Source organism: Tympanuchus pallidicinctus, unplaced genomic scaffold (genome assembly GCF_026119805.1).
Source record: "Tympanuchus pallidicinctus isolate F22 unplaced genomic scaffold, pur_lepc_1.0 scaffold3, whole genome shotgun sequence".
NCBI lineage: Eukaryota > Metazoa > Chordata > Aves > Galliformes > Phasianidae > Tympanuchus > Tympanuchus pallidicinctus.
Genome location: NW_026294747.1, coordinates 88,780,837 through 88,804,567, shown reverse-complemented (window position 1 = coordinate 88,804,567; position 23,731 = coordinate 88,780,837). Strand labels below are relative to the sequence as shown.

The following is a 23,731-nucleotide window of genomic DNA, read 5'->3' as shown; positions in this document are numbered from 1 at the left end:
GTTTCATTGGTTATCCTCTCCGCTATCTGCCAGTACTTACATAGGTTGCATTTGGACAGAAAGGTCTGGGAGGCCAGCAGCTGTAAGCAGCAGAGACAAGAATGAGACGGTGGCTTCAGAAAAACTTCAGAAATCTGTAAATCTGGTTGTAGGGCAGCTGGTTGGATTGATAATGCTGCAGCCCTTAAACACAAAATGCTAGATTGGTATAAAACCATTCTGATGTAAGGTAGGTGTTGGTGGTAAGAATACATAAATAAATGAGGGAATAATTTTAATCTGGCAGGATTATGCAAGATCAGGTGTCAGATATCTGCTTTTCTGAAGTAACTTCTTTGGCCAGCCCAAAGTTTCTTTTGCCAGTCTTTTTGTTCTCTCCTAATGCTCTTGGTGCTGTTTTGTCATAGAAGGTGAATGTTTCCAGGAAGTTGCTTTCCTTGTGTATATGCAGGTTCGGGTGCATATTTTTCCTCTTATTTGGGCCCTTCCTGGAATCTAGTGTTTTGTTGTGAGCTATCTTGGCTCCAAAAACAGTAGCTTCGAAGAATTCAGTGACAGCATAGCATTACCAATCAGACAGAGCCTGGATCAGAGCCACAGGGGAAATCATGTGTTTGGCAAGCTCGCTCCCTAGGCTTTGCTCCACGTGATCCCAAGTGGACCAACTCAGAGGTATTTGACTTGCTGAGAGTCTGTGGAAAACATTATCAAAACCGCCATGGGAATTCAAGGAATGAATTTGTCTGTTGTGTCATTTCTTTGCAGATGCATCAGCCTATGGGACTCCAAACAGCACAGAACTGGGTCAAGAATGCTCCCGCCAGGAAAGCCAATGGTAAAAATGAATATTTCAGTTCTGACTGTCATGACCCTAACTTACACAAGCCTGAAACACAAAGTTCTTCTTTCCTCCTACCACATCTGTACCCACTGCACCTGATTTTTGCCTGACGTTTTCCCAAGCATTTTTTCATATCATAATGATGCAGCAGTAATTGTTAGAAAATAATTCAATCTGAGACACTGAATCAATCCTTTATTTTTTTCTTAACAGAATTAATGCAATAATTTCAGTCTAGACAAGGCTCCCTCATTCCCCACTCCTTTGCCATATCAACCCTGACCATTAATGAACTTCACATCAGTCAATGTAGAAGTGAACTTTAACTTAGGATATAGAAACAAAATCCATCTGACATTACTCAGGACATCAGGTCAAGCTGCTGCCCAGCTACTCTGCCACAAATCTAAGGATAAATGTGCTTATCAATTCCAGGGCAGCCTTTAATTTACTTATCCAGCTTTAATCAAAGATGTCCATTTTCAATATCCAGACTCACATTATCCAGCATGGAATTAACATGCATACCTTAAGAAGATGACTGTTCTCTACTGCGTGCTTTCCTATGTGCAATCTTTTGTGTGCTTGGAAACTGAAAGAAAGTCTTACCCAAAGTCTTTTTGAGCTTGAGGAGCTGTGCATCCCACATCTTACCAAATCACCTGACCAGTGGTTTTGTCTTCCACAGTCTACAACAGCTTGCAACACAGTTAATCTTTCTTTTTGATACAGAGCTTGCAGAGCTGAATGTACAGAGTGACTTTTTTTTCCAGTTAGTGATGCTGCTGTTGAAAAAGTATCTGAAAAAAGTCTATTACCACTTAACAAAATGATTACTTTTGTTTCAAAAAATGTTCTTCTTACTGATGTGTTTCCAATCCTGACACGCTGTGAGAGCACTAGCATTGCGGAAGTATGCTTTGGGTCAACATGTGACTAAGTTGTCCTCCCCTGTACGTTGATCAAGATGTATTAGCATTATCTTACAAAAAAAAAAAAAAAAAAAAAAAAAAAAAAAAAAAAAAGGCTGAATTTATCACAAATCAGCCATTAATATTGTACTTTTAACTGCTAAAAATCTCATTCCAGTGCTCAACTGCTTCATCTGTGCTGGCAGAACTCTTTTCACAGAGCCAGATGTGACACTCTAAGGAATCCTGTCTTTGTCAGTGACATTATGTGACTACACTGAAAGCTGAACCTGATGTAACTTCAGCTTTGCTGTTTCACTTTATGCAGCCAGTTGTTTGCAGGAAATGACACCTCTGGGTCAGGAAGTCTGCATGCATCTGCACTGAAAGCACAACTGTCATGCCCAGACACATGCTTTTTGCTCAGTTTGTCTTGCAAAGACTTTGCAAGAATGCAGAGGCTGTGGTGATGGATGTGGTGATAGTTCTGTAGTACTTTATATGAGCTTTTGAAAGCTGCTGAGTGCTTCAGTAACAGTGGGATACTCCTTATCCAATGTTACCTGCAGTGAAACAGGGCAAGCAGCTTACAGAGTAACAGAAGATCAGAAACTGGGATTCAGTTTAACCTGGGATGACTAATTATACGCCTGTAATACACAGTAAGAATAAAGAGGATATCCTATGCTCTGTGTAATTTGCAGTTCATGCTCACATGCAAACCAAATGTTATACTTGCTACCAGTGGCTGAGTTCTGCACAAATCTGGTAATAATAAATGCAAAACATGCTGCATGAAGAATGTGCCCGTAACTACACTGCTTCTTGTCCAGCAAAATCAATTAATATACCTGTAAATTTAAGTCCACAAATACAATAGGTGTGGGAGACAAATGTGAGGTGGAATTTCTGCCCTTGATCTCTAGAAAAGAAAGTGAGCAAATCAAGCAAATTTCAAATTCTCAAATACGTTTTCTAATCTTCACTCTTCACTATGATAGTTTTGCTTTAATGAAATTTCTCAGGTGATAAAATTGAGAATGAGCCTGAGACTCCATTTCTGTCTGGGTGCAAGTGTCAGTGCATTTGGTGGAGGAAGACTAACCACTGTAAAAGAAGAAATGAATGAAGACGCAAATGGAAGTAAGCTAGTGGTAACAGATTATTTCAGCTACCCAAGATTGACGGCTCATATGTCACAGTAAAAGTAGCAAATTCGTGTTACCACAAATGTCTGCTTTAGGCAGTAGGTAGCTTTGCTGGTGTGCTAGAGATTTCGTTCTGAGTAACAAATGAGATTTGATTTAAGAAGTAATTACAGCTGAATCTCACTGTCACAGTAGCTGCAAGATAGTGAAGATTAGTATATTGATCCTAATTGCCCTGTGTCCAAAGACATAAAAACACAAAACTAGAAGTATTTAAGAAAATAAGATCCTTAAAATGGGTATGGTATCTATTAAAGTATGCCACAGTAGGATGACAAAAACTTCAAACATGTTTCATCAGATAATTTACTCAATTAACACATAAGTCTACCTGGAGGTAAAAGCAGTGCCAGTGATGTTAGCAGGAAGTGTCGTGGACTGAATTCTGGATCTGATGTGTATAGAGAGGCTGAGTGGGGAAACCTTAGTTGCAAGTGGCCAGAAATAAATCCAAATAAAGATAATTATGTGGAATAAAAGACGTGCAGGCATCAGGAGACATGTTAAGCTACATTGAGAGACTGGTTCAAAGTCAGCAGATCTAACCCCTCTGCAGATGTTAGTACTTACAGGGAGCAGGCCACTGGCGCATGCGTGAAGCAAGGATAAGGGGAAATGGTTTTGAAAACTGGAAGAGGGTCGGTTTAGACTAGATATCAGGAAGAAATTCTTTACTGTGAGAATAGTGAGACACTGGAAAAGATTGTCCAGAGAGGTTGTGGATGTCCCCTCCCTGGAAGCGTTCAAGGCCGAGTGGATGGGGCTTTGAGCAACCTGGTCTAGAGGGAGGTGTCTCTGCCTATAGCAGGGGGTTGGAACTAGATGATCTTAAAGGTCCCCTCCAATCCAAACCATTCTATGATTCTATGATTATTTTTGTAGATAAAAAAGTGAAGTCATTGTTAGAAATTGTTATGAAAACATATGGTATCAAAATAAAAGAGGTCATTTAAGTTACAAGATTTCTGTTTCTTTGATACTATTAACAACAGTAGCTGGAATGAAAAAACCGCAGAGTTCGTACTGCCTTTCTCCACTTCCAAGGAATGAAGAACCTCTAATGCTTGTTTTTCTAACTTGTTCTTAAAACCTAAATGGTGGAGACTCACACTACATCTTTACAATCTATTTCTGTCTATAGAAGTTTTCCCTATTTTAGTCTGAGTTTTTCCTTCAGCAATTGACACCTGTCAATTTTTTGTTTGTTTTTGTTTTGTTCTCAGCGTCACGAAAAACAGTCAGCAGCATCCCTGTTTATGGGAACATTCTACATGTTGGAAGGTTATCATACACTGCCACAGCTGCCATCAGGCTTTAGTTTTTAGAACAAGCATATCCATCCTTTTTTTTTTTTTTTTTTTTTTTTTTTTTTTTTTTTTTTTAATTATTCTTTATCTCCTAAAGATCTTTAATTTTTTTTTTTTTTTTTAAACCTCTTTTTGTATTAGCCTATTAAATTACACCAAACTAAGGCTTCAGAGAGGTGAGTTAAGAAAAACAATTAGTAACTGTATCTTGTATATGACACATGTATTAAAATGCCCCAGGATGAATTTTTCTATCTTTGCATCAGCTTCATAATGTTGACTCATTTTCCATATGTGGTTTACTGTAACACCCAGTTCTCTTTCTACAATGCTGTTGCTATTCTCAACTTTGTGTTTATGCATTTGATTTTCTCTTGCCTCAATGGATTATTTGTACTCGTCTTCATTGCATCTCATCTTATTGATTACTGACCATTTCTCCCATTTATCAAAATTATTTTGAATTCTAATCCTTCCTCCTACACAGTCCCATCTACTTCAGTATCACGTGGAAATGCACACACACACAAAATATATATATAGTTGGAAACTTTCAAATGCAATTGATTTTTAAAAATGAAATTTAAACTTTGTGGGGAGCAACCCCACACCACTGTTCTTGTAAGCATAGCTATCCCCAACTGATTTTAGGTGTTGTGGAGGGTCCCACTATTGTTCGAATCTGTTCTTTGTTTTCTTTTAAAGAAAAATTGTCAACAAATCAGTGAAGACAAATTGCATAAGTGATATTTTGTTTTGGTATTTTTTTTATCTTTTTGAGTTGAACATAAAAAGTGCTTTCTGTTTTATAGCGCTTCATGCACATTGCTGAGATTAACCTCCAAAATGTTACAAGTTTCATTCTAAATCATAACAAAAGTCCTCTCTTTTCATCAAGTTATTACATGAAACAGAAAAGTAAACTGCTTTGAGATTCTCCTTGGAGTTACATGATGCTATAAGATGCTGTTGCTATAAGAGAGTTCAACTCTTCTGCTTGGCAAAAGAATGTGGCTACGAGCAGCTCTCCGTCTGACTTACAAAAGCACCTTAACTTATAGTTGTATATTTAGATTTTTATTTTAGAGTTCAAATACAGTTGCCTGACATTAAATTCAGCTTCCAAGGCTGCAAATTTATGGCACTTTGGTAGCTATATGTTTTGCAACAAGCAGTTTCCAGAAGTGGACAGCACTCATTTGATGTCATTCAACCCATTCACATCAGTCTTCAGAGAGAGAACTGTTGAAGAATTTAATGTCTGAGTTGTGTCTCGTACATAAGGGTAGATAAGAACTCTTTACTAGCTAGACGCATCAGGAGCCTTCTGCTTCTCCATGAGCAGAACAGGAAATCTAATTTGTCTCATGTGGTTTCCTGCTGAAACACGCATTTGTAGTGAAGAATGTATGAGCACTGCAAAATTCACTTACCAGATAGTGAAAGATATCCTTTATATTCTGACATTTTTTTTTCTGAGGTGGAACATTAAACTTGCTAGAAAATGACTAAGAGAATATAACAAGGAAATTATTTCTCTCTTTACCTACTTGGAGCAGAATAATTTATAGATGATTTAGAGAAAGAGATATAAGCCCTCTATTTTAATGTATATATTTTAGATATTAAAAAATGGAAGAGGTTCTCACTGATGTGAGGTCTGCCCAAGGCTTCAATAAGGGGCACCTCACAGCTCTGGGGTAAGCACTGCTCTGCTGCATAGCTGAGATAACTGACAAACTTTCATGGAGATCCAAGCTCTTTTGGGTACCACCAAATCTCTCTCTGTGGGAATGCACGTTTTTAATCAGTAGGCAGAGGTAAGGCCAGCAAACAGCTGGGCAGCAGCTGCTGCAATCACACAAGGGTGCAGATGGAAGATCTGGCACCGAGTAGCTAAACAACTTAGTCAGCTTGACAGCAAATAATACCACAGTTAGAATTCCTATCCCTACTAATCCTGCTTCAAACAGGTTGGGAAGGGAAATGTTACAGAAAGCCAGAAGGAATTCTTAGGATTTCTTAGTTTCAGTTCTTATTTAAAAATTGTTCTTGTTTTGCCAAAGTTTATAATAGTTATATAGAGTAACAAAGGTTCCAGAAACTTGTGACATTATGCTTTCTCTCAGGTTGTTTGTACTTGAGAGCACTCAGTTAGAAAAACCCTCATCTTGCTCATCACAGTGTTGCATGCTAGTCTTATCTGTCATTGCACTGCAGGTCATTAGCAGCTGCAAGCGCTACTTAATGACACTCTAATTAGCATCTTGAGAGTTAGTCACTTCACTTTGTGCTGATTCACCTACAGCCACATAACTACCTGTGATGGGCTGGCATGCAGCTGTGTAGTTTCACAGCCATCTCCAGGTACTTCAGGATGGGTAGGTCTCCTTTCTCCAGCGCTTGTGACCACTGACTCCTTCATGGCAATGCTGGCACTTGTATGGCTGCTCAGTGACTCAGAAAACCTCAAATAACTCACCTGGGAAAAAACAGTCAGAAAAAAAGGTATTATTCTCAGCTTTTTCAGCTTTTACATCTGACTGTGCTGTCTCTTCACATGAGGCAGAGTTAGCCTAAGTTATGCGTAATGGGGAATTAAGCCCAGAATTTGAGATGTGGAATACCAGAAGTGTCAGGACATAAGAAGGCTTCACATGGATTTTAAAAGATATATATAATTTCATACCACATGTGGATTAGCCTGAAAACAAGCAATAGAAAAAAACTACTGCTACTTCTGAAAATGTTTTGGAAAGTTTTTCACCTGTCTACCATCACTGATACAGATGTTTACAAGGAGAGGTCACTGCTGTAACTAATAGAACAGCAACATTCCCTGGAAATCTACCACAGCCATGTGAGCATGGCTGGTCCAGTAGCTCCTTGACCTTGCTCTCAGCTAACTTTTTTTATGCCAGAAGCTAAGCAGAGTGAACCAGATATTCCACTGGTTTTACAGTTCTTAAAGTATGCTATTATTTACAGAACCTGCTTGACTAAACATTTCCTATTATTTATGACTTTTAAATATGAAATCTGACAGCTTCTATTTATTTACTTACTTATTTTTTATTATTACAGACATTTTGTTACTTTTTTTCAAAGAAAATCAATTCCTGTCCATCCCAGTGCTTCCCAGCCACACAGTTAAGGACAATCACTGCTACATGCTGGTGGTTGGCATCTGGGTGCAGGATACCTGTGCCCTTAGCTGTGCCTGCAGTTGGAGGACAATCTGTCAAGACTGCTGTTAGCCCAGGTGTCTGGTCATAGGCTGCACTAAAAGACCCTGAAATCAAAGACTGTGACTGAGATGTGAGTCATCAGCAGATACCAAGCACATTTCAGAGAAAAACCACTCAATGGAACATGCCTATGCTGCCCTCTGATCTTTTTAGCTTGTACTTATGTTAAAGAAGTAACACACAGAAGGCAAGAGTTAATAGTGATTGACAGTGACCTCAATTGCCAAGAAAGCCTCACTGCCCAGCTTCTTTCTCCTGTTTTTCCTCATCTATATGTTCCTGTTATCTCAAGTCCCCTCCCTTTTTTGTTCCAGCTCGGATTATCAACAGGCTTTTCTGTTAATTGGTATAACTTACCCTGCAACGGAAAAAAATTTCCTTTTTTTGTTGCTTAATGGAAGAAACTGGCTCACAGAAACACCTTGTTAGCTCTGTGCTGTAGGCAGGAGTGAATGGCTAGTGTTGGGGCAGGAAAGGGGGAAGCAATGTGGGTGTCAGCTGTGATAGGCTGTTAATTCACCTCATCAGAGCTGTGAAACCATTACTGGGCTCAACAGCTTGTCTTGCAAGCAAAGGTGGTGAGAATACCTGCCAAGAAGGTTCTATAAGCTGTGGTTAAACATATTGCTACAGCAGCTAATGTGGGCAGAAGCTAGAAGTGGAATGTTATCCAAGCCCCAGGTTTTCATTAGCTGCAAATACAGCACTGATAATAGAATAATGACAGTCAAAGCATAAGTGGAATTCTGAAGATATCTTAAGTAATTTGTAGCACTGAATAATGAATTTAAGAGTAAAAAGTGCACTGCTAGATATTAAATTTCCAGTTTATTCAAATTATTGCTTATATTAATGCAATTAATATATAGCACATTTTGCATAGAATCACAGAATCATAGGGGTTGGAAGGGGCCTCCAGAGATCATTGAGTCCAACCCCCCTGCCAAAGCAGGTTCCCTGCACCAGGTCGCACAAGTAGGTGTCCAGACAGGTCTTGAATATCTCCACAGGAGACTCCACCACCTCCCCGGGCAGCCTGTTCCAGTGCTCCGTCACCTCACTGTAAAGAAGTTCTTGTGCACATTTGTGCAGAACTTCCTATGCTGCAGTTTCCGGCCGTTTCCCCTCATCCTGTCTCCACGCACTGTTGAAAAGAGTCCGGCCTCGCAGCTCTGCCCCCCACACCTTAGATATTTATAGACCTGGATCAGGTCTCCTCTCAGTCTGCTTTTCTCAAGGCTAAACAGATCCAGTTCACTTAGCATTTCTTCATAGGGGAGATAGTTCCCTTTTTTGGATCAGAATTTAGTGAGGGTCTTTCTATTGTTCATAAAAGTGTGTGCATATGTACATATATGCTTTCTGAACTTCTGCTTGAGACTATAATGATCTCAACTGTCAGAACACCATTGGACTCTGAAAGAGGATCTTACCTCTGAAAAATTATTGTACATCTGATTTTTAGTATTTGCATGCTAACAGCACCCTAGTAAAATCAGGAAGTTTTACCAGCTCCAGTAGAGTTGGGATATCAAAGAACAGAGATGCTAACGTCCATATTCACAGAGCATACTTAGTTGCATAGATATCATTAGATGACTTGTCTGAGGCATTTAGAAAAGCCTCTGTGGAACAGGCACTGTACCTAAGCCCTCAAATCCAGGAGTACTTCCCTTACTACTGAACTTTGTTGTCTTATTGTGCTTGCAACAAATCGTTTATTTAAAACTGGATTTAGACTACTCTAGGAGTTTTGAATGTTGATCCTGGCTGGGGGGAAGGATATAAAACTGCTGCTGATGCATAGAGTTTCCATGTCTATGACATCAAAAACAAGCTTAAAATAAGTAGTAGTGGGTTCTATTGATGCCCTGAGGAGCTGAAGTCAGAGAAGTGAAGGAATACCTCTGAAGAATAAAACCAAGACTTAGCATTACTTTGGTGTTACTAAGAAAGCTGGTCTGGTGATGTTCTGTGCACCTGCTTGGAAAACACAACACATAAAAGAAGAAGAAACAGTTTTAAGATTAAGTCTACATTGTGAATATAATGTAATCATAAGTCTAAATTTTGAATCTTTCTTTTATATAAATTCATTTTGTTGAGATATTTAGAGGGGTTTTACATATATTTTAAGGAAGGAATTTTAAAATGGAAGTGCATGAAGCATTAAACAAGTATTTTCCAATGGAGTTTTCTCTGATATGAAAGGAATTCTTGGTGTCACCTCTCATTTCCTGTGCTGGCTGTAGGACACCAGGAACAAAAAATTTGAAATTCTAACTAGTGACATTTAAAAACTGGAATATACATTATTCTGATATGCCTTATATATATGACTTTAAATTATCACTGAGAACAGAACAGGACTTTGGAGCAGCTAATGACCTTCCCCAGCATAGATTTGATGTGCAGATATATGCATGGATACATCTACTTTGCCCCTTTAAATTTGTTCCTAGGTTACTTAAGGTTTGTCTACTCAGGGAGCTCAGAGCTGCTGATGGATGTTACCAAGCTTCATGTGAACCAGCTTCATCCATGAAAAGGTAGCAGAAGGTGAAGTGTGCCAAATTCATGGCTGCTGGAAGCCACTTTCAAACTTCTAGGTAGGTGTTTGCCCTGTGGCTCTTCATAATCATGTAATTATTTGTTGCTATTTTTATCTCACTGTGAAAGTATTCATCAGACAAATTAGACAGCACACGCAGTCTACAGAATAAGTTTTAGCTCAACACACCTGCTTATGTTGTCATAACATAATTATTAGCTTTCTATTTTCATCAGATTTTTGTTTTCTTCTATTATTAATAAAACCATTTTTATGAAATGCAGACTGTATTGAAAATTAGTATATGAATGTCATTTTAGTGATCATATGGACAATGTATTTTCTATTCTTGACGTCCTTCTCTTCAGGACATTAACAGTATTTAATAAGTGAAAATTGGATTTAAATGCAACAATGTAAGACAGATGCTATTAGGTAGCCTTGAAACAGCAACAAAAGAAATCTGAACACATAAGGCATGAAAGAAGCCATACACTTTAAAAAAAAAAAAAAGGAAAATTCATGCTGAACATACGCAGTGTTTGTTTTGTTCTTCAGTATGCCTAGTTTAATAATGTTCTAGCAATGTTACATATCTACCTTCACTGTATTTTTTTTTTCCTTTTTGTTAGTGTTACTACTGGCAAGATTCACACAAATAAATGTTGACGCATTAAAAAAATAAAAAAGATGAATTTTTTCAGAGTGTGTTTCCATAGGCCCCTGGGCTTTTCTAGCAGCTCACTGCCACCCAAGGAGTCCAGCTCTTGCTTTTGCTGTGTTCCAAGACCTTCTTGCAAGTATCTTTCCTGCAAGCACTTCTGTGACCGCACAGCTCTGTCCTCCCTCTTGCTCTAGAATTGTTGCTCAGAGCACCAGGGAAGAGAAATCACGAGAAAGCAATGAAGCAGAACTATTTTTCAGTTTCTCTGGCTTCTAGGAACTGTGGCTTCTACCCATCCTCCTGAGACAGCCAGTCATGTTCTCTTGGTCTGAAGGCCTCTTATGACTATAGACAGGGCTGAAGACTGGGCACAGGCCAGCAAAGGCATGAATACAAAGCAGAGAGAAAGCATTGGTTTGGAGTGGTTGGTCATCCCTGGCAACACCCTTGGCACAAGTAGTTGAGGTCAACCCAACTGGCTCCTCTGTCTCCAGACTCTAAAAAGGTTGCAAGGAGGAGCTAGGTTTATAGAGAGACAACACTTGCAGATCCAAAAATGTTCATTTAGTAGAAATGAAGTCCTGTTAACAAATGGGCAGCTTTCTTTTTTAAGAACACTTAGTTAAAAGGATATAAAAGCTATCAAGGTGTGCAAGCTCCAAAAGACCGTAAGTAATGTAACTTCTGGCTGTCAGATGCCGTAAGTATGTGTAATAAGAGCCAAAGGGAAAGAATAACAAACAGTGCTTTTTGAATTAAAAAAAAAACGTGTCTTTTCTGTTCAGCATTGAAAAGAGAATCAAGTACTTCTGCATTTATTAGGAGTTATTTTTCTGCGTGCCTGCCTTTCTTCTAAAAGGAAGAGTGAATGAGAACGATGAGCTTCTCTTAGCTTAGTGAGGTGGAGAACAATTGTGAAGAAGCAGAAAGTTCAAAGTATATGATATTGCAAATAATACAAAAGATGATTTCTCTACTGAGAAATACCAAAGCCAACTCAACAGTGCTTCCTAGAAATATAGTTGCTGTAATCCCTCAAGCTCCAGTCAGTTTCACATTGCAGTGTTTGCACAAGTTATATGAAGTGAAGATTTATCAATTATTTTAAAGTAATTCTTAATGTTACATTTTTGTCAGTGCTTCTTTGCTTTACTCAAACTCAAACATACTCTCCAAAGTAGCTCAGGCTTAGAATAGCAATGAGGTGTGATTAATGGGAGGTAAAAGACTTTGTCGTCTCAAGCTGTGATGCCAGCACAGTTACTGACATAGGTTCTGATTTGCTTCAGAAATAAAAATTTTGTTCAGAATCAAAAGGAGTGTACAGCTTTCTTGTGGCTTCCAATTGCAACCTGTCTATACCGGTTAGGCAAAATGCAAAGCAATAACCAAAGTCATAGTCATTTACAGTAATTGTAGGCTTGAGTTGGGACTTAGGGCTGATGGTGAAGGATGAGGAAGTGCTCAGGGGAGAAAGAGGCACAGAACTGTGGTGATCTTGCCCTGGGAAACTCCCTCTGGTGCAAAATTGGCAGGGGATTCTTTGATAACCACAATTTACCCTTATGCTCTCCATCTTTTCCTCAGCAAGGTGGTCTGTCCAGCTTTTATTGCCACAGCTCTGTATTGGTTACAGCTGCAAGGAAAGGAAATGTATACCTGCCACTTGAAGTACCCAGATGCAGGACAGACATCTTGAGAGGACATGCTCAAACATTTCTGCCTATTTTCAAGTGAGAATGTTTACCTCTTGCAGTTCTGGAACTTCCATGGCAGACGAGGAAAAGAAACTGAAGACAATGAGATGAAGGAAGGATTATTCTCCTTTAACCAGGTTGTAACACAAACATTCAGAAACTATTTGGTACTTCCATTGTCACAGGAACCACGTGACCACAGATGAGAATAACATATTTCCAACCAAATTCTGTAACAACAAGGAGTAATAAGCTGATGGTAAAACATGAATCATTTAGTCTATATAAATACATGATTTTAGCATGGGTGCGTTGTGGAAAGCTATGTCACAAGTGTATGATGTATATTGAAAGATGATGGATAATTTCACTGCAATTATTTGTTCTTTTTCAGAAGCCATCTTATCATTTTCTGTATTTTTCATGATTCTCAGCAGTGTAAATGTTGTAAGAGTTTGTTCCAAAATTAAAGTGTCATTAAATGTGTCAGTGTCATTAAATGTGTCCCTTTGTATGCTATTTTACATTTGACAGTTCATCACAGACAACTTATACATTTACCTCTGCATAACCTTCACTGTGTCTTATAATAGTATATATTTTTTTTATTTACTCAGGTGAGAAAAAGATAGCTTTTCTTTTTTAAGGAGTGGGGCACTTGTCACTGTTTCTATCTGAGCAGAGCTATAACACAATTCACTTAAGATACAAAGATAATGCTTTCTATCAGCCTCAGGTCTCGTACCTACTCTTTACACAGCACAACAAATATACAAATCCAGTAAATTTAGATACTTAAACTTGTTATTACTATTAAATTTAGATACTTAAACTTGTGATAAATATTTAGTATAAGATCCTAAGTAATGTGTGGGAAGGTTGATATACAAAGAGGTTGGCTATATGGCTGTGATGGATTTAAATTACAAACACACTTTTAAAACTCTTAGTAACAATTGGATTCATTTATGCAGGAATGCAAAGAAATGAAGTTGCTGCATAAATGTTATCTGTTGTGTGACATACTTTACAAATTTATTATGTTATCTTCAAAGATATATTGTTTTCCAGATTCAGGATTCTACACTTGACTGTAAAATTTTGGCAGACAGTCTCCAAAAGTCATGTGTGTTTCCTTTTTTTTTTTTTTTTGCTTAAAAATACTCTACTCTGTTTTGTTGAGAAACTGAATTACATTTGGAAGATAATTTACTTTAAAATAGATACATTAATACATTACCAAAATAAGACACATTTTTTGCTTCAGTCCTCCTTCCCATTTTATATTATCCTTTATTATTGTTACTGGTGGTTTTAAATAGGTTGGTTATGCAGCAAAATCTCATATACACGTGACTTCTAGCAAAAAATATCTCTTGGCAATAAAATCACAAAAATGAAGACCAGCCTAAAGCAAGAGTGAAAATATCCTCTGTGGACAGATGCTAAGTAGAAAGAGTGAGTCAGTCTGAAAAGAGAAATTTAGACAGGGAAAAAGGAAGGCAGGTCTGCAAAAAGATAACATTGCTATGTCCAAAAAATCATTTTCTTGAGCATTTGTGTCAGTGTCACAGTGGAAGAGAATAAATGGTAACCATCACTTACAGCTTCTGGACTTTTCCCTAAACCTTAGCTCTAGAAGTAGATTACACTCGCTCTAACACATACTCATCAACAACCATGCCACCTACTGAAGACAGATACAGCAGATCACCGTGTCAACAAAATACCAAGAAGAAAACACCATACCCTTTCAGGCAAAATCCCCCCACTTGTCTATTAAATGCATTTACTTTTCATTCACTGTCTGGTTCCCCATGCTTGAATACTATTCTAGTTACAAAAGTATGTGCAGTTATTATGACATATCTGTAGTGAAAATTTGAACACTTTTAACCTTTTATTGTCTTAAATATTGTTGTTTGGCTTTTACAGAGACTGAATTAGGAAAATCAGCCAATTCTGGATCAGGATTGATGTAGCAAGGTCACGAAGCATTTCAACCGTGCATGAAAAAGAGCTGGTAATGTTGGAATGTTAGTATATGGTATTCAATTAAGTGCTACATATTGAAGGAGGTAAAAAGAAACTATTGTATTTGTAATGGAGTCACACTTCACTTTTTCTGCAACTTACCAGTCATTATCAAGCTCTGATGGCAGATGAAGGAGCCAGTTTCTTCTAGTCTTTAGCAGAAAAGAATGAAAACTCTTTCCTATAACCAAATCTCATAGTTTTAAAAGTCACAGTACTGATTAACCCGTATGTATTAGCTTTTGTCAAGCCCACATGTATTAGCTTTAGTCATCTGAATTTTTCTTGGTCTTTGCTGTATATCTTAGACTTAAATTTTATTTTACCACCTAATATAATGTTATCAAAGCTTTAGATTGCAATATCAGTGTGTCTGCATCTTGTTGAATAAGTATGAACTATTTCCAATGTGACTTGTGAGCCTGGGACCAAACAGGGCAACAGAAAAGAGGAAGGAAAATATGTGATGGCTGAGAAAACTGTAACAAGTCCTTACAAAGTTGAAGATGTGAAGTGGATATGATACAAACCTGTCATTTTATTCTGGTCAGAAAACTCGTGGGATGGATGAGAAATAGGACATGTTTGAGCACTGGAACTTTTTTTTTTTTTAAAACAAACTATGAGATGAATTCTGTGAAGAAAAAAGGAGTTAGTCAGTATCACCTCATTTGTCATTCCTGTAGAGCAAAGAAGAACGTGTTACTTCAGCTCTTCTGAAACCAAGCTGCAGCATGAAATTCATACAGGTCCCTGGAAGATCTATGTCTCCACCTATGGATAGGAATATCTGCAAGCACTTATATTACCTGTACAGCTGTCTGTCTTCAGCACTGTTTTTTGGTGTCTGTATTAGAAAAAATACAGCTATAGACTCATACACAGTAATTTGACAACTCTATCTGGGATTTTGTAATCCATAAAATTCTATGTGAATAGGAAAATACTGATAAATTTCAGGAGGTGCCGAAGTATAGTCCAACTCATTTTAACAACCGAGGCTGTTATGTAACAGGACTTTTCCTTGTATGTCCTTTTTCTAAAGGAAATAGAAGATTTTCTGCCTCACTGTGGAGAGGATCAAAAACTGAGCCAGGTTACAGAGCTTATGGTGAAGTGAGGAGTTTTGTTCACTTCAATCCCAGAACCACCAGATTCCATCAAAGTTACTATCACCACAGTGGTGGTGGTAATATTTCAACACTTAGTTGAGGATTGTGTCCCTTAAAGTCAACAAACTTGTAGGATAGTATTAATATAATCTTTAATACTCATTAAAACTGAAAATATGGCCTTTTGAAATAATACTGGGTTCTTTCCTGAAATGGTTATAGTGCTAGAAGCATTATTTGACAGTAGCAAAATGTCTTATTGATGTGCCTTTAAAAGAAAGTTTTACAGAAAGCATTTTAATGCACTTAGCCATTGAAAAATTTACTTGCTGTGCAGTTTTTGAATAACATATATTGAATATAGTATTTATGATGAGATTTAGAACCAGGATGTATTGGTATGTAGATGAAAATTACTTATGCTGTGTTTTTGCAATTATTCTCTGGCATAAATCTGGAATGAAGTCCCTAGAAATTCCAACATAAAAATCTGAAATATAATATTAATAACCTGAAATTGAGTAGTGCTCTTGAACTGTAGTAGAAATCTTGTGTCCTCAATTGTAATTAATTTCATTCAATTTCAGTATACATGAGAGATGAATGTGATGGAAGACAGTATCAATAAGTAATAAATGAAATAGTATCAATAAGAAATAAATGGAATAACTGATATTCCAGATCTTTACAGACAGTGCTAATCTTGTTGCAACAACCTCAGGCATAGAAGGATACTAATTAATGACTCAAATTAATAAATTTGAGAATTTACTTTAAAAATAAATAATCCTAAAGCTTTTTGCTTAAAAAAAAATAATCGTTCTTAAAAATTAAATCTCTAAATTTCTGCTAATTGATTCACATGCTTGGCTATATTTTATTATTCACTTTCTGAATAACAAAAGCATTGGATAGTGAAAATAGTTGTAAGAAGCAAGAGGAGAAATTATTTCTTGTGCCAGTTGACTATCATTTGATGACTAAAAAATTATCAATGACAAGGAGGAAGCACAAACCTGCTTATACTGGTACTTCAAAATGTTACAACTTGAGTTGTCCATCTGTTGTGCTGAAAGAAGAGTTGATTTTTGCTCCATGTGCTATTATTGCCATTATAATAAAGCTGTACAAACAGATATGTAATATTGATTAACAGAAAAAGAACAAGAGACAGGGCTATAGAAGGATATTCAGACATCCAAGGTAGGATATCAATTTGCGACACTCTACCTGTCTCCACAGCACAAAGAGGGAAGAGAACATGCTTCTCTCTTTTAGTCAAGTGTAGGCTGGGTAGATGGCTACTTAGAAACTCTTGAGTTTCATGCATTCAGTCTGCTTGTTCCAGTCTGGCACTCTTTCTAAAGTGTCTTTCTGCTTTATTTATTGTGTCAGCCAGAAGTGGTAACGTTAATGCTCTATTTTAATTTCTGAAATAAAACAATCCTCAAGTTTCTTCATATGGTTCCCGTAGGCTCTCAATATTACTCTGAAACTTACTGCCTCTTACTGCCTTGGCAGATATCAATATTGATTGTGAAGAGTTAAATGAAATGGCCAGGATGCCTTTGGCACATTGTTCATAGTCTCACCTAAGCAGACATGAAAAACAGTAAGTAGAAGAGACTTGCAATCATACATGGGCAAAAAAAGTGGCCACTGCGCCTTTCACTCCCTCATGAAGTTTACTACCAGACAAAAGATAAATTTGAGTTGTATGTAGTATGCAGACTTTTGACTGGCCAAACAAAAAAAAAATTCACCTTAGAAAACCTAAGTCATCCTTCTGAGTCGCAAAACCTAATCAAAAACTTTACACACACATATATATGTTATAATTAGCACAGAACTGGACATAAGTTCTTTTTTTATCTCTATAATTAGAGTATGATCACTTAATTTGAATTTCCCCTGGATGTATTTTTATAGCACTTGGGCCATTCAGGTTTGTTTCAGGTTTGTTTTTTTTTTTTCCTTGATTTTTTTTGTGTCTATTGTTGCATTGCTTTTTTTTTTTCCTGTTGCTGTTGTTTTGTTTTCTACTTAGTTTATACTTTGCTATTTTTAGTAATATTTTGCCATTATTTTGCCATTGCTAATGATATTAACTTTGAAATTGACTTGGCCAGCTGAAGATAGGTCTAAGTTAATTTTCTGTAGATGGGAAGTTGTTTTACAGTATGATGGAAATTGATCTTTATTGAGAAAGCCTGTCTAAGTTCTCTTTTTGAAGGATTAATATAGGAGTACTTTTGATTGCTATTTCATGTAATTCAACCTTCACGCATGGCAAGCTGACAGATGAAAGCTTCAAACTCCCTCCTGAATTAGAGAGAGATACTAGAATCCCGTTTTCCTTATCTGGGTCTTCACTTTCCTGGCAAACAGTGTCCTACAATGGTGAAGAATGCAGGCCACTGTTAACACAGTCTCACGAAGAAATACAACTTGATAAACAGATTTTATAAATATCTTATCATTTTTCTAATACAGAAACATAAGAAAGTAGGGCTAGATGGGAGATCTGTGATAATCTCACCTGTGCCAGCACCCGCTCCTGAGGAGTCTAAATGTCACAGTGCTGCCTGTATGAGGTATTTAAGGGTCACTGGTTAGAGAACTGAACAGAGGAAACATTTTTTTAAACCTATAAATGCAAAGAGTTTCTTTTTGCTGCATTTTTGAAGATAAACTTCTCAAAGAAAGAACTAAAAAAAAAAAAAAGTGGATATTATTAGTGGAGATAGCAGGAAACTGAGCAAGTGGATCTGGAGATAAAATGAAGGCATGGACAGTGGCAGGGTAGTCAGGGAGCATCACTTTAGGGCAAGATCATGAGATGTGACTGGTGGCAAAAAATAAAAATAGTAACTGTATTCAGGATGGAAGTATATGAGAATAGCAAATTAGCAAATGCCTGGACTGAAAAAAAGGTTAAAACCTAGCAGGCATGAATAGGAGAATTTTTATTAAAAAAATATAAGAAAGATTAAAAAAAAAAATGTTAAAATATATTACTTGCTTCCAAGATACCTCTTCTGGAAGACAAGAATTCTTCAAATAATAAAAATAGCAGAATAATTACAAACCAGAATTATGTATCTGTTCACTGTTTAAAAAAAATTGGAGGAATAACAAAGAAAACCCTTAAGGAAACTCATATCAAGAGCTCAGAAGAAGAAATCTTATTTATAAATATATATATTAAATCAATATATTCCCTATATGAGGGGATAAAGTGAGGTTCTTTGTGTTTTCTCTATGTAAATTGCCTTCATAGGGGAAAATTATATCTGTGCCTTCTCTTTGAACTCGGTAATATCCTCAGAGTCAGTTATCACAGAGGGAAGGGGCTTCTTCACAGTCATCTTACTAAAGGAATTACAGAGCTCTTCAAGTAGGTGACATGCTTTTGGGCACTGTAACGCCCAAATCAATAATATTAAATAGCATATACTATAAAAAGGAATCCTGTTACAAATGGATTTCTGTTCTAAAACAGATTACATCTAATCTTTTAGCAAGTTTCATCCTTATGAGACAGTCTTTAATAGAAGTATTAAGCTTGCTCAAGCTCTATAGCATTTCTTTAATGCCAGCAACTATAAGGCTTTTTTTTTTTTGCTCAAGATTTTAGGAAAGGATCTGGAATTTCCGGTATTCTTTTGGAGCTTATTCAGATCCGCTGTCTTTTAGTGCTAAAAAGCGTTTGGCTTTTTTTCCTCAAAAATGTTTTCTGCAGCTGCCATTGGAGTCCAGTGTTACACCTCCCCTTTCAAATCACTAATAACCTGCAACTAATGTGTGTCATTTCTATCTTTATTTGAAAAGAATATTTTATGCATGGATACATCCACTCATACATACAGAGGAAGAAAGTTGGAACGTTGTAAAGTGGTTCTCTCATTCAACCTTAATACACATACCAATCAATTTATACCTATGTTTTCAAATGCAATGCATTTTTCTATGTTACACACAAACAATAAATGGTTTTTTTCAGACCTTGTATTTTTTTCCTGTTTTGCTTTTGACAGGGGTACTTTTTTTCAGAATTAGTATTTTTTGTGTGTGTTTCTCAATAATCAGCCATTTGACACCTACGTAAATCAATTATACCCTGCTCAGAGTGCTTTTTCTTAAGGAATATGTGGTGAAATATACATTGTCTGGAACATACGAGATAGAAACGACATCTAAATTAAAAAAGTTTGGCAGTTATAGTGAAATATTCATTTGAACATTTCTCTGCACACCTCGTATTTCTCTGAGTATAATCACACAATAATGCCAAAAGCAATTTCAGTACTGTATGACAGTGAGGACTAACAGTTCCCATAAGATATTGTCTGGATTTGTCTTCTGATTAGGTATTGAATGGAGTTTCATTGTGGATTGGCTTTAACTGTTTCTTGTAAAGCATTGAGAAGCGGGGGAGACTTCAGTTTTCAAAGCTGATCATCACAATGGAACAGCAAGAAGAAAAGTGATCTGAATTATACCAGATTTAAAACTCATTGTACTTTACTGAACACACCTGCTAACACATTTTCCTATTTTTTAGGGCTATAATACCATTGCAGTACACTATTTAAAACTATTTGAACACTATCAGGAAAATCATTTGGGGAAAGTATCCCCCAAAATGGAACAGATTCCAGAGTCCATTTTTATTTTAGTCAAAGTTTTTAAACAAAATTTTTCAATGCTACAGCATTTTTAGTGATCCTAAAAGAGGCCTGTCCAGTCTAGTGAAGTAAAGCAAAAAGTACTTCCTGCAAAATTCTGTCCATGTGTTCAACTTCTGCTGTTGCCATGAGAAAGTTGCATAATCACAGTTGGGAGATGTAAACAATACAAACAAAGGTAAGCAGCAGGCAAAGTGTGCAGTCATCAGTGTGAGAAAAGGATGCCTCGGATACACTTTTCTGTAATCAAAATATTTTACATTCCTATTTCTGGATATTATTTTTAAAAATCCATAAAAACTGGTGCGTCCATTCTTAAGTAAACCATTTCTTCATTGCAGACAAAGAATAATAGGGATGAAGTGTATGCAGAACTCAGGAAAAATAAAACATTTCCCTGAGGGAAATTTCACTCATAAATCACTAGCACACTCACCTGTCTTGTCTTCAGCTTAAGAAGATGAATAAACATCCACATACATCCACACATCCGATTTTATTTCCTGTAAATACTTAATACTAATAGTAAAATACATTCCTCCGCGCACAGGAAGTGGAGGGATGCCCCTCCGGGCTCGTGGAAGCACTCTCCATGGTCCTGGAAAGAAATCCACTGTCACAGGAAGGACAGACCTGAGATTACTGGAAAAGACCAGTTCTCTGTCTTCAAGTAAACTAAAGAAGAGAAGAATTTGCTTTCATCTAAAGAAAGTCTTCAAAATGATTTCTGATTTTCTAATTAATAAGCAGAATTATTAATTTAGGGAAACATTTGCCTCTTTTTATAGATTGTAAATACGCTGTGCTGTTAACAGTTTCTACCCCTTGGGAAATGCTTCATAGGATATGAATAGCATGTAAAGAAAACTAACCAGAGACAGTAGCAAATGAAAACAAGATGTAGATCTTTCTGCCAGTTTATGAAATGAGCACCCAAAATGTAACTAGAAAATTTAACAAAGAAAACAGTCACTCTCTTCCTCTGATTTAGGAACAGATTTGAGAAGTAGTAATTTTTCCCCAGCCCTCCTTTTCTATCCCTTATTGGTGATGATTACCATGTTCATTTTTAAAAGAAATCAACAAACAAGATACCTAGATGTTCTAATACTTGGCATATCCTAAAACAGATATTTCCTCTCGTGACTGGCAGCTGTGTGTGTAAAATTGAGTTGCATCAATGTTGACCATGTGGAGTAATCCTTGGCTGCTGCTTTGAGAATAACCTGAAATTTTTAAAGAAGATGGGTCCTTTTTGGAAAATATCTAACAAAACGATAAAAGGAAAAAGGTGAATGGACAAAATAATCTCTTCCTTAAGCAACTTGGCTGATACATGTTAGTTCTATAAAGGCAAGCTGTTCATTTTCTGAACATGAATTCTGTGTCCTGTATTGTGTCCATTATCTTTCACTGCCCGTGTTGATCTTTCTTCTCATGGTAGGGAAACAAAATTCAAAAAGGAAGATTGCTATCTCATGATAGAAGGTACAAGGCTAGACTGATATTTGGGATTAGTAATTACATATCTAATTCTGGCATGAATTTACTACATTTTTTAGTGTATTTTACAGCGTTTTCCAGGATAGCATTTGTGTAAGCAGAGATACAAAGACAAGATGAAATACCTGAAAGCTTTTTCTAACTTTGGACATGTAAGAATCTGCTATTCCTATTAACACTGAACCCTGTATCAATTTTTCAAAGACAATCTCCTCTCTCCACTCCCAATATTTGTTCTTTAGTATTCCCACCTCAATGTTTCCACAAGCCTTGGAGAGGGAAGTTTAGAAAATATAGCACAAATTAACCCTTTATTTCCACATTGCTAAGTGTGATCTCTGACCTTCAGCAGATTATCACACACTACTTACTTAAGCTCACTGACTGACAAACATTGGGGCCTCAAAATCCCCCAAAAAATCATGAGGTTCACCAGATAAGTGGCTCAAATGACAATGATTAAGCATTATGAAATATTTATTTACAAATTCTGTCTATATGAAGGATTTCATAACCAGAAGAGAATGCACTAGTAACAATTCTTAAGACCTAAACTGTCATAAATTATGAATACTAACATACCTTAAATTGACTTTTGAGTTTATTATTTGATGCCATTAATTGCTTAGGAAATAAAAAATTCAGAAATTAGTATTTGAAAAAAGACTAATTATGTTTAAAAGTTACTTGTCAGCACACTTTGAAAACTATAAAGGAAGGTATGAAATAATTCACTTCTGTGCATCTTTCACATCATGTACTACACCTCTAGCCAATCATGATGTCTCACAACATGATTAGTAATTCATATCTACCATAATCTGTCACACATGCCAGATTAACAAGAAGTCTTGTTTTCATTCCAATTATACCTTAAAATGATTATTAGCAGCTACAATCCATAACTGAAGAACTACTATCAAGTGTATTGGTAAAAGCACTCAGTACTCTGCATGGACATAACACACTTTTAATAAATGTTCTTTCTATATGTATTACTTGCAGATAAAGACAAGTGAGTCTTTTCACGGAGCTCATTGCCAAGTAGCTTCCTCTTCTCAAGTCTTATATCACAAAATTTCTTGGTTCCTGTTTAGTCTCTTTCAAAATAACATGCTGATTGCTAGGCAAAATTATATATATAAATTATATTCCATACCCTGCATTAGAAAGATGATTAGAAAATTTCTTTTCAGCAATCAACAATATCTGGCTGTAGGACCACAGCCCTGGGTAATGCAGAACCTTCTCCAAAAGCACAGCTGAACATGACTACTCTGGAGAAAAATGAGGAAACTTTGAATGAAACATAATCATGGTTTGATCAGGAAGTGCTAATTCTGCATTTTCTTAATACGCTTCTTTCAAATGTGATAAAACCCACAAAAAATAAACTTGATCTTTCCACATAGCATATTTATTGTCCTCCTCTACACTCAAAACATTCTATTACTGCAGAATTACATCTTGGATAGAGAAAAAATATAATGAAACCAGTAGTCCTGTGGTGTGTAAGCACTTCATCCAAAGAGCATAGCAAAAATACATAAGAATGTCACTCACCTTACTATTGGCTCAATGCAGTTTCAGTATTCAGTTCTATTTTCTCCAAACAGAGGAGGAAACTTGTCCTCTTGCATAAATGCCGGCACTTGTTTTCCTTGATAAGCTGTCAACAAGCACCACGTGCTTTAAAGTGATGTAGGAGGAGTTTATGATAGTGAAATTCACATTGTATATGGATAAATGAACCTCTGTGCTAAAAAGAAAAAAACAATAACAAAATAAAGGAGAGAGTCTGCAGAGGAAAACCAAACCAAATCAAAATACATACTGCCTAAGTATTATGGTAAGTAGAGACACATAATGAGTTTCCCTGCTCTTCCAAGACTTTGTGTGAATGAACTAAGTGTGACCCTGTATGTATGAAAGTGAGGGATTCCTTTTCAATTCACAAGAAGTGAACA

The 23,731-nt window shown here is 36.6% G+C and overlaps 2 long non-coding RNA genes across 2 annotated transcripts; one reads left to right on the top strand and one right to left on the bottom strand.

Annotated features, from left to right (window-relative positions):
- LOC128086564 (uncharacterized) lies at positions 1 to 19,582 on the top strand. Its single transcript, XR_008209421.1, has 5 exons — positions 1 to 229; positions 766 to 835; positions 9,978 to 10,124; positions 12,318 to 12,874; positions 14,363 to 19,582. It is a non-coding gene; the product is annotated as an uncharacterized LOC128086564 (long non-coding RNA).
- A 936-nt stretch (positions 19,583 to 20,518) lies between these two features.
- LOC128086565 (uncharacterized) lies at positions 20,519 to 23,518 on the bottom strand. The gene is made up of 3 exons (XR_008209422.1): positions 23,328 to 23,518; positions 21,357 to 21,487; positions 20,519 to 20,859 (listed from the first exon to the last, which is right to left on the bottom strand). It is a non-coding gene; the product is annotated as an uncharacterized LOC128086565 (long non-coding RNA).
- Positions 23,519 to 23,731: the final 213 nt, after the last annotated feature.